At 42.1% G+C, this 14,046-nt stretch overlaps 1 non-coding gene across 1 annotated transcript; it reads right to left on the bottom strand.

Annotated features, from left to right (window-relative positions):
• Positions 1-12,085: 12,085 nt before the first annotated feature.
• TRNAE-UUC (transfer RNA glutamic acid (anticodon UUC)) lies at positions 12,086-12,158 on the bottom strand. The gene has a single exon. It is a non-coding gene; the product is annotated as a tRNA-Glu (tRNA).
• Between the last annotated feature and the right edge of the window lie 1,888 nt (positions 12,159-14,046).

The following is a 14,046-nucleotide window of genomic DNA, read 5'->3' as shown; positions in this document are numbered from 1 at the left end:
TCAATACAATGAATTTTATGACTAATGAATCAAGGCTATACCCATGGATTCTCTTCAGAAATAAGGACTGCTGGGTCTCAGAGATTGCCTACAAAAGCCTCTTCATTTTATGGCTGAGAAATCCTCAGCACAGTGAGCAAGTTCCCGTAACTGATTTCTGAGATGTCATACACTTGACCTCAGCTACTATGTGATGTTGAGGAGATGCCTGAGTTCCATGTGCTTGAGTTTCCTCAGTAGTCAAGTAGGAGTGGTGACAGCATCTACTCCATAGGCATGCTGTGCCACTTCTGCAGATCCTTTTGCTGGCACCAGGGTCTGTGTCTTCCAGCTGAAGTCATCCTTTAAAGTCAGCCTCCTTGATGAATAGCCCTGTAGGAAGAAGGTGATGGGGCACTTTGCTTGTCTGCTGGCAGTTTTAGTGTCACAGCTTCCTGCACAGGGATTTGGGCTGTGCGGAAAATACCCAAACATCCATACCCATACAGTGTGGATTACAAATTTAATCCATGGCAACAACAGTAATAGCTAGCCCATGCTGAACATCCACCATCCCAGACATTGTGTGAGGGACATTACTCATGAAGGCTAGCCATCAAATCAGCCTTGCAAAATACATAGAACCATCTCTATTTTACAGAAGAATCTGAAGCAAATGAGAAACTAAATATTCCAACAAATAACACAACTGTATATCCTTAATATACAAAAAGCTCTCATAAATCAATAAGAATAAAATCACGAAAGAGACAAATGACACAAATAGACAATGACAACACATACATAATACAGTAAACATTAAAATGCCCAATAAGACTTGAAATCAGAGAAATGCAAAATGAAAATGAGACACCAATTTTTCTTTTTTGTTTATCACATTGGCAAATATTTTAAGCATTAGAATACACACAATTGACAGGGGGCAGGGATAAATGTATTGTGATGATAATGTCAAAGTACTAACCAGTAAGACTTCTCTGAATGGCAATTTGACAAGTGACGTAAAAAGTCTTAAAAACTATACTGTTTGAGTTAATATTTCTACTTATTTCTAAGATGTATCCTATGGGAATAAGTAGAAAAATGTACCCATTTATACAAGCATGTATACATCTGTATGTGCACAGAACAATACTGAAAGAACACAGATAAATATGGTAACAAAGGGAACTCAGGGATTTAGGGTCACTGGTGATTTAATGTTTTCCTTATTTTATTGTGTTTTCCAAATTTTATTCAGTGACTTTATAATCAGAAATATATACATTTTACCAAAGGGCAGCTGTAAGTTATTCTAAATAAGTTCCTATCTCCTGACCTGGCAACTGACCAAAATAGAAAGGAAACAGTTGTAGTCTGTCAATCCTTGAGGTACTTCTCCCAAAAGACTACAAATGACACCAAAAGAATAGAAAAGGCAAAATTTGCTTCCAATTTTCCAAAAAGAATAGGTGGCCAATTCTATACATCACAGTGCTGTTGAGTGTACTGTGCACCCACAATTGTAATGAATTCTACCATGTTAGTTAAGGAAAAACTGGAACGAAATTTTTGGTCAACCCCATATGTTGAAAAGTATAAGGACACATGCTCATTTGAAAGGAAGAATTGCTAAACTGAAACTCTGAAGAAGAAGTTTAATCAAGTTAGTGCAAAGTTCTGCACTTAGGTCCAGAAAGTCCATGTTTTTAGGGGAAAATCTGAATTCATGTTATGCATGAAGACGACACAGGCCAAATGGAAGGGACCAGTCTTCACTCCCTGCGTAAGTGTTCCTGCCTTTTCCCATCTCCCTACATCTACTTCTGGCATATGCCTGGCTGGTGGAACTCTGCACCCTGCCCTCCTCTCCATCAGGCCCGCCCTCTTTTCCTGCAGGCCCACCCTCACCCCTGCAGACATTCAGCCTATGGCCCCTTTAGACCAATAACCAAGGATACCAGGCAGCATGCATTCTCTCCAGGATATTGGCAATCCCTCACGTTGGTATTCTGCACCCCAACATGGTCCCTGCTCAATAGTGGTCTGGCCAAGAGAGCACAGATGCAGCAGTGCAGCCACAGAGAGCTGGGAAGGCCATTAAGTGGAATGATATTCCAGAAGGGTGTGTGTGCTGTTCTGTCCCCTATTATCCTGCTTGCTTGTACCTCTTAGGTTCTTGACAATTTATGGTACAGCAAAAATCCCATTAGAACAGGCTATAAGAGGTGCTCAAATTGTGTCACCGTACTGGAATTTTGGCTGTGGAAGGCAGTTCAGAATGAAAGAGCCACTGGCCAGGACTTCAGCAGTTTCCATTTGAGTGGAATTTGACTTGAAATGTCCTTAACGGAAACCAGATCTTCCCGGTCTTGATATTGCCTATGGAATGAAGTGATAAATGCCTGGATAGACATGGGAACTCGATTTTGTAAAAGCTAAATATAGTTGTTTGAGTGTACAGTGAGAGTGTGCGTTAGGTAGCTGAGGATGAGTGACGGATGGGAATTTGACTTCCCCAGTTCAGGAACCTGGGGCAGCCTGCTTATGTGTGTAGCCACAAGCAGGTGACTCTTAGGTGACATACATCATGATGCTCAGCACTGGCTGGATACTGATATTTTGTGTATAAACAAGACGGCCTCTCTTCCACTAGTCTGAGGAATCTTTGATAATTCACATGTGAAATTAAAGGCATCTTATTCATTCTGTTATTTATTATTCTCTGTAAAATGAGTTAGGAATTTGTCCCCGTGAATAATGTTAGCCATAATAGTTAATTTACTCCTATTCATTGGCAGTAATAAAAATGTACAAGGGGAGGCAGAAACATTATTATTTCTTGCTTGAAGTGCAATTTCATGTGGTGAGAAAAACATGTTAATATGCTGCAAAGTGCTACAGGAATTTAGTTCTCAAAGGAATGGTGGTATTAAATGTATTCTGACAAGAAGGAGCCTCGGAAGGGAAACATTTATCTTCATAAAGTCATTAAATTTACTGAGCAGCATCGCATTCTTCCTGCAATCTGCTCACTCCATTAAAGGCGAAGCTGGGAAACTGACTCTGTCAGAGGAGAGGCCCCCACATTTCTGAAAAGAGGAGGAATGGGGCTCTTCCCCTACAGGAAAGGTTTCCCCCTCAAAACCAATGAACTCCAACCCAGACACACACATGGGTTCTCTGTTACCTCCTTCCAAAATAAATAAATGGGGTACTGACAAGTTTCTTCCTTTACTCACAGTCAGATGATTCTGCAAGGGACTAATGGCTGACAGATTTTGCAAACCCGCCTGGTCCACAATTTCAGGGGACTCAGGGCGAGGGGGATTCCATCCAGCTGACCTGTACCCAAGGTGACTCACACCAGCCTGGATCTACACGATGGTGTGAGCTGTTGTGTGAAGCAGTTTTCTGTATGTGTGTTTCATAGTCGAGGGATCCATATCCACCCAAAAATGTCGTAAATCTGCATTCTTGAAAATTACCAAGGGAGAGAACTCGGGTTCCTTGGAGTTGCCTGTTTCTCTCGTATTTCAATAGCTCTGTGTCTTTAATGGGCTTCCCTTGTGGCTCAGCTGGTAAAGAATACCCCTGCAATGTGGGAGACCTCAGTTTGATGCCTGGGTTGGGAAGATCCCCTGGAGAAGGGAATGGTTACCCACTCCAGTATTCTGACCTGGAGAATTCCATGGACTGTATAGTCCATGGGGTTGCAAAGAGTTGGGAACTCAAATCACCATGAAATGCCAACAGACTTCAGAACCAAAGCCATGCTGCCCACTCTTGGACACAAAGTAAGGAATGAAAGCAAACTGAGCAGCTTTCAATACCCTAGAGGACATGTCCCACCCATCAGATGCCTTGTCTTCCTCAGTTCAGTTCACTCAGTCATGTCCGACTCTTTGTGACCCCATGGACTGCAGCACGCCAGGCTTCCATGTCCACTGCCAATTCCCAGAGCTTACTCAAATTCATGTCCATCGAGTCGGTGATGCCATCCAACCATCTCATCCTCTGTTGACCCCTTCTCTTCCCACCTTCAATCTTTCCCAGCATCAGGGTCTTTTCAAATGAGTCAGTTCTTCTCATCAGGTGGCCAAAGTATTGGAGTTTCAGCTTTAGCATCAGTTCTTCCAATGAATATTCAGGACTGCTTTCCTTTAGGATGGACTGGTTGGATCTCCTTGAAATCCAAGGGGCTCTCAAGAGTCTTCTCCAACACCACAGTACAAAAGCATCAATTCTTTGGCACTCTGCTTTCTGTATGGTCCAACTCTCACATCCATACATGACTACTGGAAAAACCACAGCCTGGACTAGATGGACCTTTGTTGGCAAAGTAATGTCTCTGCTTCTTAATATGCTGTCTAGGTTGATCATAACTTTTCTTCCAAGGAGTAAGCGTCTTTTAATTTCATGGCTGCAGTCACCACCTGCACTGATTTTGGAGCCCAAAGAAATAAATTCTCTCACTGTTTCCATTGTTTCCCCACCTACCTGCCATGAAGTGATGGGGCCAGATGCCATGATCTTAGTTTTCTGAATGTTGAATTTTAAGCCAACTTTTTCATTCTCTTCTCTTACTTTCATCAAGAGGCTCTTTAGTTCTTCTTTGCTTTCTGCCATAAGGGTGGTGCCATCTACATATCTGAAGTTATTGATGTTTCTCCTGGCAATCTTGACTCCAGCTTGTGCTTCCTCCAGCCCAGCCTTTCTCATGATGTACTCTGCATATAAGTTAAATAATTAGGGTGACAATATATAGCCTTGACATACTCCTTTTCCAATTTGGAATCAGTCTGTTGCTTCATGTCCAGTTCTAACTGTTGCTTCTCAGCCTGCATACAGATTTCTCAGGAGGTAGGTCAGGTGGTCTGATATTCCCATCTCCTTAAGCATTTTCCACAGTTTGTTGTGATCCACACAGTCAAAGGCTTTGGCATAGTCAATAAAGCAGATGTAGATATTTTTCTGAAACTCTCTTGCTTTTTTGATGATCCAACAGATGTTGGCAATTTGATCTCTGGTTCCTCTGCCTTTTCTAAATCCAGTTTGAACATCTGGAAGTTTACGGTTTATGTACGGTTGAAGCCTGGCTTGGAGAATTTTGAGCATTACTTTGCTAGAGTGTGTTGAGTGCAATTGTGAGGTAGTTTGAGCATTCTTTGGCATTGCCTTTCTTTGGGATTGGAATGAAAAATGACTTTTTCCAGTCCTGTGGCCACTGCTGAGTTTTCCAAATTCACTGGCTTATTGAGTGCAGCACTTTCACAGCATCATTCTTTGGGATTTGAAATAGCTCAACTGGAATTCCATCACCTCCACTAGCTTTGTTCATAGTGTTGCTTCCGAAGGCCCACTTGACTTTGCATTCCAGGATGGCTGGCTCTAGGTGAGTCATCACACCATCGTGATTATCTTGGTCATGAAGATCTTTTCTGTATAGTTCTTCTTTGTGTTCTTGCCACCTCTGCTTAGTATCTTCTGCTTCTGTTAGGTCCATACCATTTCTGTCCTTTATTGTGCTGATCTCTGCATGAAATGTTCCCTTGGTATCTCCAATTTTCTTGAAGAGATCTCTGGTCCTTCCCATTCTATTGCTTTCCTCTATTTCTTGACATTGATCACTGAGGAAGTCTTTCTTATCTCTCATTGCTATTCTTTGGAACTCTGCATTCAAATCAGTATATCTTTCCTTTTCTCCTTTGCCTTTCCCATCTTTTCTTTTATCTTCCTAACATTCCACAAATAACTGCTGTTCTAAGGATGAAGACACACATCTTATCTACCAACACATCATAAGAAAGAAGGCAATCTTGGGTGTGCTTCAGAAGAGGACCAGGGTACGGGGCACAAGATGAAGATAGGAAATAAAGAAGAACTGTGGATAGAGTTTTAAAATTCCAGTGCAAGTTTATCTGGGGAAGAAAATGGCTTTAACTGAAACAGGAGGGCTAAAGTGTCCCCCACACATGTCACAAGCCACAGCTAGGGCTGTCTCAGGACAGATCCAGAAGAGTCAAGCCATTTATTTGGTGACATGAAAAGAATATCCAACAGTTGAGACTCGGTTACTGGTCCAGTGGTTAAGACTCTGCGCTTCTAATGCACAGGACAGGGGTTTGATCCTTGATCAAGGAACTAAGATACTGCATGCTGCATGGTGTGGCCATAAAAACCCCAAAACACAAAAAGAAAAGGCATCACAGCCAACTTCTTACAAAATAGAAAAAGAAAGCAAAATCATTGAGGGGAGCTAACTATAAGCTGTAAGAAGTCACAGACAATATTGGTTGCTCTAATAGTACCAATACCTCGCTCATAGGAGACACTCCACAAATATTTGTTCAGGAAATGGATAGATGCATGCATGCATGGCTCAGTTGTGCTCTGGGGGGTGGCAGGGCTAGATGGAGACATTCCTGATCTGGCACTCCAAGTGACACTGGCCCGTCCAAAGAACACTGCATTTTGTTAGCAGGATGAATTTTGAAATGTTTGACCAGGTTGATAGAATTTCCAGTGACCAATTCCCAGGATTCTGACTCTGTTCAATGAAAAGATTGATATTTGTTGAATGTCCATCATGGGCTAATTATGTGAACTATGTTTTCACTGAATCCTGAGAACAGTCAATTTTGCAAGTGGAGAACCTCAGAAAGGTTAAGTAATTTGCCTAAGAGCACACAGTCAGTGACTGGTCCTCTTCTTATTGCCAGGCTGACCAAGCAAGCAAGACAATGTGTTCTCTGTCTTCCCAGCCAACACTATAGAGGGACACTATCATTACACAATTAATAGTCCAATTAATGACATAGCTACCCTGGTGATCAGTGCTATGAAGCAGCAGCACTCGTTGCCAGGAGACCCAACAGCAGCCAAGACTAACTTCATCTCGGAGGAGAATCACACAGGCTTCTTGGACAAAGTGACACTTGAGTAACACTTCTAAGGCTCAATGAGCCATAACTAGATAAAAAAAAGAGCAGAAGGGGTATTCAGGCAAAAGAGTCATGTGAGAAGGCAGGCCCAGAAGCAGAAAGGAAGACACATCTTATGACGAATCCCAGGGCAGCCTGTGGGACTGGACAGCAGACAGTAAAGGGGGAGATGGCCCACTGTGAGGCTGTCAGAGGCAAAAGGGACCATGGCGTTGGTGTTGAGGATTTGAAGATGTAGCCCAAGGATCATAGAAAGACACTGCAAGGTTTTCAGGAAAGAGACCAATCATATCTGCATTAAGAGGTCCCTGGAGCCACTAAATGGAGAACAGATTAAAAGTGATTAATGGAGCCAACTGGGAAACTAGGATTCTTGTCCTGAGGAGAGGAGACAATGATGGCTGGGCAGAGAGGAAGAAGGAGGGTGGACGAGGGGAAAGTTTTTTAGAGGACAGACTCTCCAGAGCTGAGTGGTAGATTGACCGCAGGAAACTAGGGAGATGCAGGTGTCGAGGATGACTCTCAGATTCTGAGTTGAGGACCTGAATACAGGAGACCACTCTCCACTGAGATAGGGCTTGAGAGAGGGAAGAGGACCCTCTGCCTGCCTGGCATCTATTTCTTCTCTATTCCAGCAGGAAATCCCTTTCCACTCAAACATGGAGAATATTCCCTCCCTGGCCTGGTGATTGGCAGCATTTTTTGAGGTGAAATGTCATTCTCACTCAGGAAGGCATCTGAACTGGTCAGTGGAAGCTCAAACAGCATCACGTGAGAAGACCAGGGCCCCTCCAGGTTGCAGACCAAGGGGTTATTCTTTAAAAATGATGCTAATTGTGTTGTGGAAGCCTCCCCATCACTGCCAATAAGCAGACAAAACCTCTTTGGCATCTTCATGGTTTCACAACCAGGTTTCCCAGCCTGGGCCATCATGGTTCAGTTAATAGAGCTTGCAGAACAAGACACTGGTGACGTGCCCAAGTGCTTGTTTTTGCTTAACACACTGTTAACTGATTCTTTTAAAGACCTTTGAAACATTCAAGTGCATACAGGCATTTTAGACTATCTGCCCTCTGTAACTGATCTGGCCAACTGCCAGCTCATCTGGAGGCCCACTAAGGAGAAAGTAGAAGAGGTTTCAAAACCCAGACTGTGCAAAGCTCAATGTTTAACCCAGTGACTCTGCAAGATGATCTATCAAGAGAGAACAAGTTGAACAATCTTTGCCTGAACAGGATGATAGCCGGATGGCCCTTCAAAGAGGCACTTGTTCCAGAAAACAAGATCATTTGCTTTTAGTGCTATTTTACTCCACATTTCTTGTCAAGAACACAATCTGACCTGAACCCAAGCTTAGATTGTACAGAACATCAGATTCCTACATACACTGTTTATCTAAAGGCGATTCATTTAGTCAAGATACTAGACGTGAAAATGCAAGATTAAATGTTTAAAAGATTCGCTCATCATATCTGAGCAACAGGGCCATCATCCTGCAGGTCCTTTGTGTATTATGATATCACCCATCACTTCCCACTCAGTACTCCACATCAGGCTCTGCACCCCATCTCTGCTGGCCTTGGGGCCCCAGTTTGGCAGCCTTCTAGACTACCTTCTCTGGCTTTTTATTAGCTCCGTGTTCTTCCATGAGTTGAAATCAAGGCTTCCCCTCAATCCTCAGCTTCTTAGAACTCTTCCAGTTGGACCACACCCAAGTACAAGATCTCAGTAGCCCCTGAGCCCAGGACTGCATTAACTAGTAGCAGGCACAGATATACATATGCATATACGTGAACCTGGGCTCCCCACATACACCTCCCAATCACCTTGTGTGGGAGGCTACTGACGTCACCCGGGTTAATGTGTCTCAAGGAGGCAAAGCTGGTAGCACAACGCAGTCACCAACCCAGAGGAGCTAGACCTATATGGGCCTAAGGTACTGGACCCACCATGACCGCACACCCCGGGAGAAGTCTTAGGATGTGAAGAGGCAATGGCTCAGGAAAGGATGGCTGAAGATCTCACTGATGCTGATGTAGGGCCAGAAGAGACAACCTTCTCTGAAGGAGTCCCTGGGCCAATGGCAATGCAGTAACAAGGGTGTGGCAGACAAACTCTAAGGTAACCTCCAATGCTTCTTCCAATTCCTGGTGTCCATGTCTTTGCCTACTCCGCTCGCTCTGAGCATGGGTAGTATGTATGACTTGCTTCCAACTTACAGAATATGGCAAAGGTAATCAGATGTCACTCCCACAGTTATCTTGTTATGTAAGACTCCAACTCACCAGACTGGAAGGAGGATTCTCCTTGATAAAAGAAAGTGAAAGTCTTAGTCACTCAGCTGTGTCTGACTCTGCGACCCCATAGACTATAACCCACCAGGCTCCTCTGTCCATGGGATTCTCCAGGCAAAAATATTGGAATGGGTTGCCATTTGTTTCTGCAGGGGATCTTCCCAACCCAGGGATCAAACCTGGGTCTCCTGTACTTCAGGCTGATTCTTCACCATCTGAGCCACTAGGGAAGCTCTGATAAAGGAAGCAGCCATGTTGAAGAAACCACCTAGCAAGAATTTCAGGTGGCCTCTGGCTTATGGTCAGCAAAAAGCTCAGGCTGTCAGCTCAACAGCCATGAGGAAATTAATTCTGCCACATCCTGATGCTTGGGAGCTGATTCTTTCCCAGTCAAGCCACTAAAAGAGTTCTCAGCCTTGACCTTGATTTCAGACTGTGAGACTCTGATCAGAGGCTCCAACTAAGCTGTGCCCAGACTCCTGATCCACAGAAACCAGGAGATAATTAACATGTGTCAGTTTAAGCTGTTCAGTTTGTGGTCATATGTTATACAGTAATGGAAAACCCGTACATAAGACATATGGGAATCAAGGATTCCAGAATCAGTAAGGCCAGGCAGACCTAGAGCTGTGTGGGAGGAAGGAAGGGATGGCAGGAGTAATGGTAGGTAGAAGGAAAGGCAGAGTTGGAAAGATCTCAAATATTAAAGCAAATCAAACATCCCTGTCTTGAACCCTGCCTCAAGCTTTAGTTCAAATATGCACACATCTGTACCCTCCAGTCTGGCATTCCACCCAGAGAGCCTAAGCATCTCTTCTGTGCCAGACCCTTTCTTAGATCCAGCAGGGAGATGACAGGGAAAAGTCAAGGTGACTGGCATCTAGGGGTTCTTGGCAAGGACTTGGATCTCTTTAGGAATTGACTAACTCAGGATGCTTATTTAAAATATGATCCCCCAGGCTCCACCCACAGAGATTCAGTTAGTAAGTCTTGGGCAAGGCCCAGATATTCATATTAAAAAATACATATATCTCAAGTGATTCTTCTGCAGGTAGTCCAAGGACCACACTCTTAAGATTAAACAGTGACATGTAAGACTAGTGCTAGGTTTTCAACAGAGGGATGACAAGATATGGCTTGAATATGAAGAGGCTCACCCTGGGCTGTTGCATACAGAATGGATTGATTGGGGGCAGGGATGGAAGCAGGGGCCAGCAGGGGCTGTGGTCTAAAAGCAATGATAGTGACTTGACCAGGGTAGGAACAGTGAGTTGGGAGAGAAATAGGTGGATAGAGGTTATACTATGGAGGTGGAACCAACAGAACTTAGTGATGTGTTGAAGGAGAGGGAAGTATTGAGGATGCCACCATTATTTAGACCATCATGTTTGTGATTATTCAAGTGACATACCCATTGGAATTGTGCTCACTCTACAGTATAATACTCACAAAATGGAAGAGACAGATAAATACAAAGTCAATCTTTTTCCCATCAAAATAATTAGGATAACAAATTGGAACACACTGATTTCCTTAATTCAATAGGTGAATCCATCATCATGAATGAATCAATGTTTTAAATATCATCTCCCAGACAAAGTAGCAAAAGTACCTGCTCTTTATGAAACACATAACTCTTTCAAAGAAGTCAACTTTATTCAAATTGTTTCAAACTGTTCATAAAATTTTTCAAGGAGAAATCATAAAATTCTCAAGACTGCAAAACTAGATAAGGACCCTTCTTTTCTCTAGACAAGGAAGCAAGTACAGAATTACAGAAGAGAGGCGTGTAAATATATGATTGCCATAGAAACCTTTTCAGAGTAGGGCAGACTAATTTGGAGAAGGAGAATTAATTCCTATTGGGTGTCTGTTTAATTTTTTAACTTTGTGTGTGTGCATGTTTAAATTTTTTTTCACGTTATCTAACAATGATCCTATGGAGTAGAGATCATTACCATCTCTATTCTACACTCAGGACTTGATAACGGTGGCAGAATGTCAAATAACTACTAACAAATGAAAACTTTTTGCCTCACCTCTTCCATTCAAGAATATTCCAATCAATTAAAGAGTCAAGTTTTAAAAGAAAGCTATCAAACAATCCATCAAAATGGGTAAATATTTACCAGCTCATAGGATGGAGATATTATAGATTTTATAAACATGAAAACATGAAGCATAAAGCAAAAACATTAATAAATTTGCCTACAGATATGTATTTAAAATCTCCACATAAAAATATCACCAGCCAAATTTAAGACACAAATGACAGAGGGTAAAAATATCTGTAGCCACTATAATACAGAGTTGATATCTTTCCACAATGCAGTGGTTGCTTTGGTATCAAACTACTTCAATTTGAATCCTGGCTCTGCCTTTTACTTGCTGTGTGACCTGGGGCAAGTTGTTAGATGTCTCTGCTCCTATTTTCCTCATCCATATAATGGGAATGATAAGAGTACCTACTTATTTATGAGCCCTAAAAATGCTCATGACCTTTGACACAGTCAAAGATGACTTCTAGGAATCTACTCTAAGGAACCTATTAGATAAACAAATTGAAATGTGAAAAGAGCCTATACTTTCAACAACAGAGGAGTAGATTGTGGTACCTCCATACATAAGAATAGTACATTGCTGCTAAAAATCACATTTAATCTCATGATATGTGGAGATGGTCAAAATATAGTTAATCAAACAAGTGGTATACAAATCATTTGGATCCCATGCATATGTGTGCAGGTGGCTATGTGTCCAAAACATTCTGAAATATCTTCACACTTTATTAACACATTTTATCCAATGAGTGTGTATTTTTTTATTAATTTTTTATTTTGTCATGTCAGGAGGCTTGTGGGATCTTATTTCCCCAGCCAGGAATTGAACCCAGGGTCATGGCAGTGAAAGTGCCAAGTCCTAACCACTAGACTGCCAGGGAATTCCCTGTATTGTTTAACAAAGAAAGAAAAGTTAAATGCATTTGGTTCTAGCATATTTGAAAATTTAAGAGAAATTCCAGGAACCCAAAAAAGACAAGACTAGGAGACAAGAATCCATATATAAAGTTTCCCTCCTCTAGTGACATGATCATCAGAGATTATGGAGGGAACCTTGGCATTGACTCCTTGGTGATCGCAACTTCTTTGCAGCCAGGAATGTAAAATGCAGAGGCCATCCCAATACTACCCTTTCATATAGCAACCTTCTTACCTTCTTCTCACTTCTCGCTTCTGCACTCTCACGCCTTTTCCATTATGTTGGAGAGGAGGTTACAGCCCTTTCCCCATCCATCTAGGAGAGCTCTGAACTCAGAGGCTGAGAAGCTCATTCATGCCTTTGTGGTGAGAGGATTAAATGCACTCTTCATTCTGTCATTGGGCTAGTGCCTGGGCCTGGAGTCCTAGCCATGAATGGTGTTAGTCCTCTGTGTGCTATATACATTTCCAGTGCTCATATCCGGAATGTTGCCCCTTACAGTACAAAGAACACTATGTTCCTTCCTATAGATTCTCTCAGCAAAAAGGTTGCCATTTGGCTACTTGGTAAGGACTCACACTCTATTTCAATATTAACTAACCCCAAGGAGTCTTCTAGAAGAGGTGAGGCCTGTGACCAGACTGGGACTAGCAGGATGAGAGTGAGGCATCTAGTGCCTCTTTGAACTGTACACCCTGTGTGCTCAATTACTGAACCCTAGTCTCCACCCTGAAGCATGAGGCTAACATTTATCCCTAATAAAATGTCCAAGGTCTTCAAAATATTAATAGAAAATCAATTGTAAAAGAATGAAACTAGAACACTTTCTAACACCATACACAAAAACGAACTCAAAATGGATTAAAGATCTAAATGCAAGACCAGAAACTATAAAACTCCTAGAGGAGAACATAGGCAAAACACTCTCCGACATGAATCACAGCAGGATCCTCTATGACCCACCTCCCAGAATATTGGAAATAAAAGCAAAAATAAACAAATGGGACCTAATGAAACTTAAAAGCTTTTGCACAATGAAGGAAACTATAAGCAAGGTGAAAAAACAGCCCTCAGAATGGGAGAAAATAATAGTAAATGAAGCAACAGACAAAGGATTAATCTCAAAAATATACAAGCAACTCCTGCAGCGCAATTCCAGAAAAATAAATGACCCAATCAAAAAATGGGCCAAAGAACTAAACAGACATTTCTCCAAAGAAGACAAACAGATGGCTAACAAACACATGAAAAGATGTTCAACATCACTTATTATCAGAGAAATGCAAAAATCAAAACCACAATGAGGTACCATTACAGGCCAGTCAGGATGTCTGCTATCCAAAAGTCTACAAGCAATAAATGCTGGAGAGGGTGTGGAGAAAAGGGAACCCTCTTACACTGCTGGTGGGAATGCAAACTAGTACAGCCACTATGGAGAACAGTGTGGAGATTTCTTTAAAAACTGGAAATAGAACTGCTATATGACCCAGCAATACCACTTCTGTGCATACACACTGAGGAAACCAGATCTGAAAGAGACACGTGCACCCCAATGTTCATCGCAGCACTATTTATAATAGCCAGGACATGGAAGCAACCTAGATGCCCATCAGCAGATGAATGGATAAGGAAGCTGTGGTACATATACACCATGGAATATTACTCGGCCATTAAAAAGAATACATTTGAATCAGTTCTAATGAGATGGATGAAACTGGAGCCCATTATACAGAGTGAAGTAAGCCAGAAAGATAAAGACCAATACAGTATACTAACACATATATACGGAATTTAGAAAGATGGTAATGATAACCCCATATGTAAAACAGAAAAAGAGACACAGAAGTACA

The sequence above is a fragment of the Muntiacus reevesi genome, chromosome X (genome assembly GCF_963930625.1).
Source record: "Muntiacus reevesi chromosome X, mMunRee1.1, whole genome shotgun sequence".
Classification (NCBI taxonomy): domain Eukaryota; kingdom Metazoa; phylum Chordata; class Mammalia; order Artiodactyla; family Cervidae; genus Muntiacus; species Muntiacus reevesi.
The sequence above is the reverse complement of the archived record's forward strand: the minus strand, read 5'-3'. Positions and strand labels throughout refer to the sequence as shown.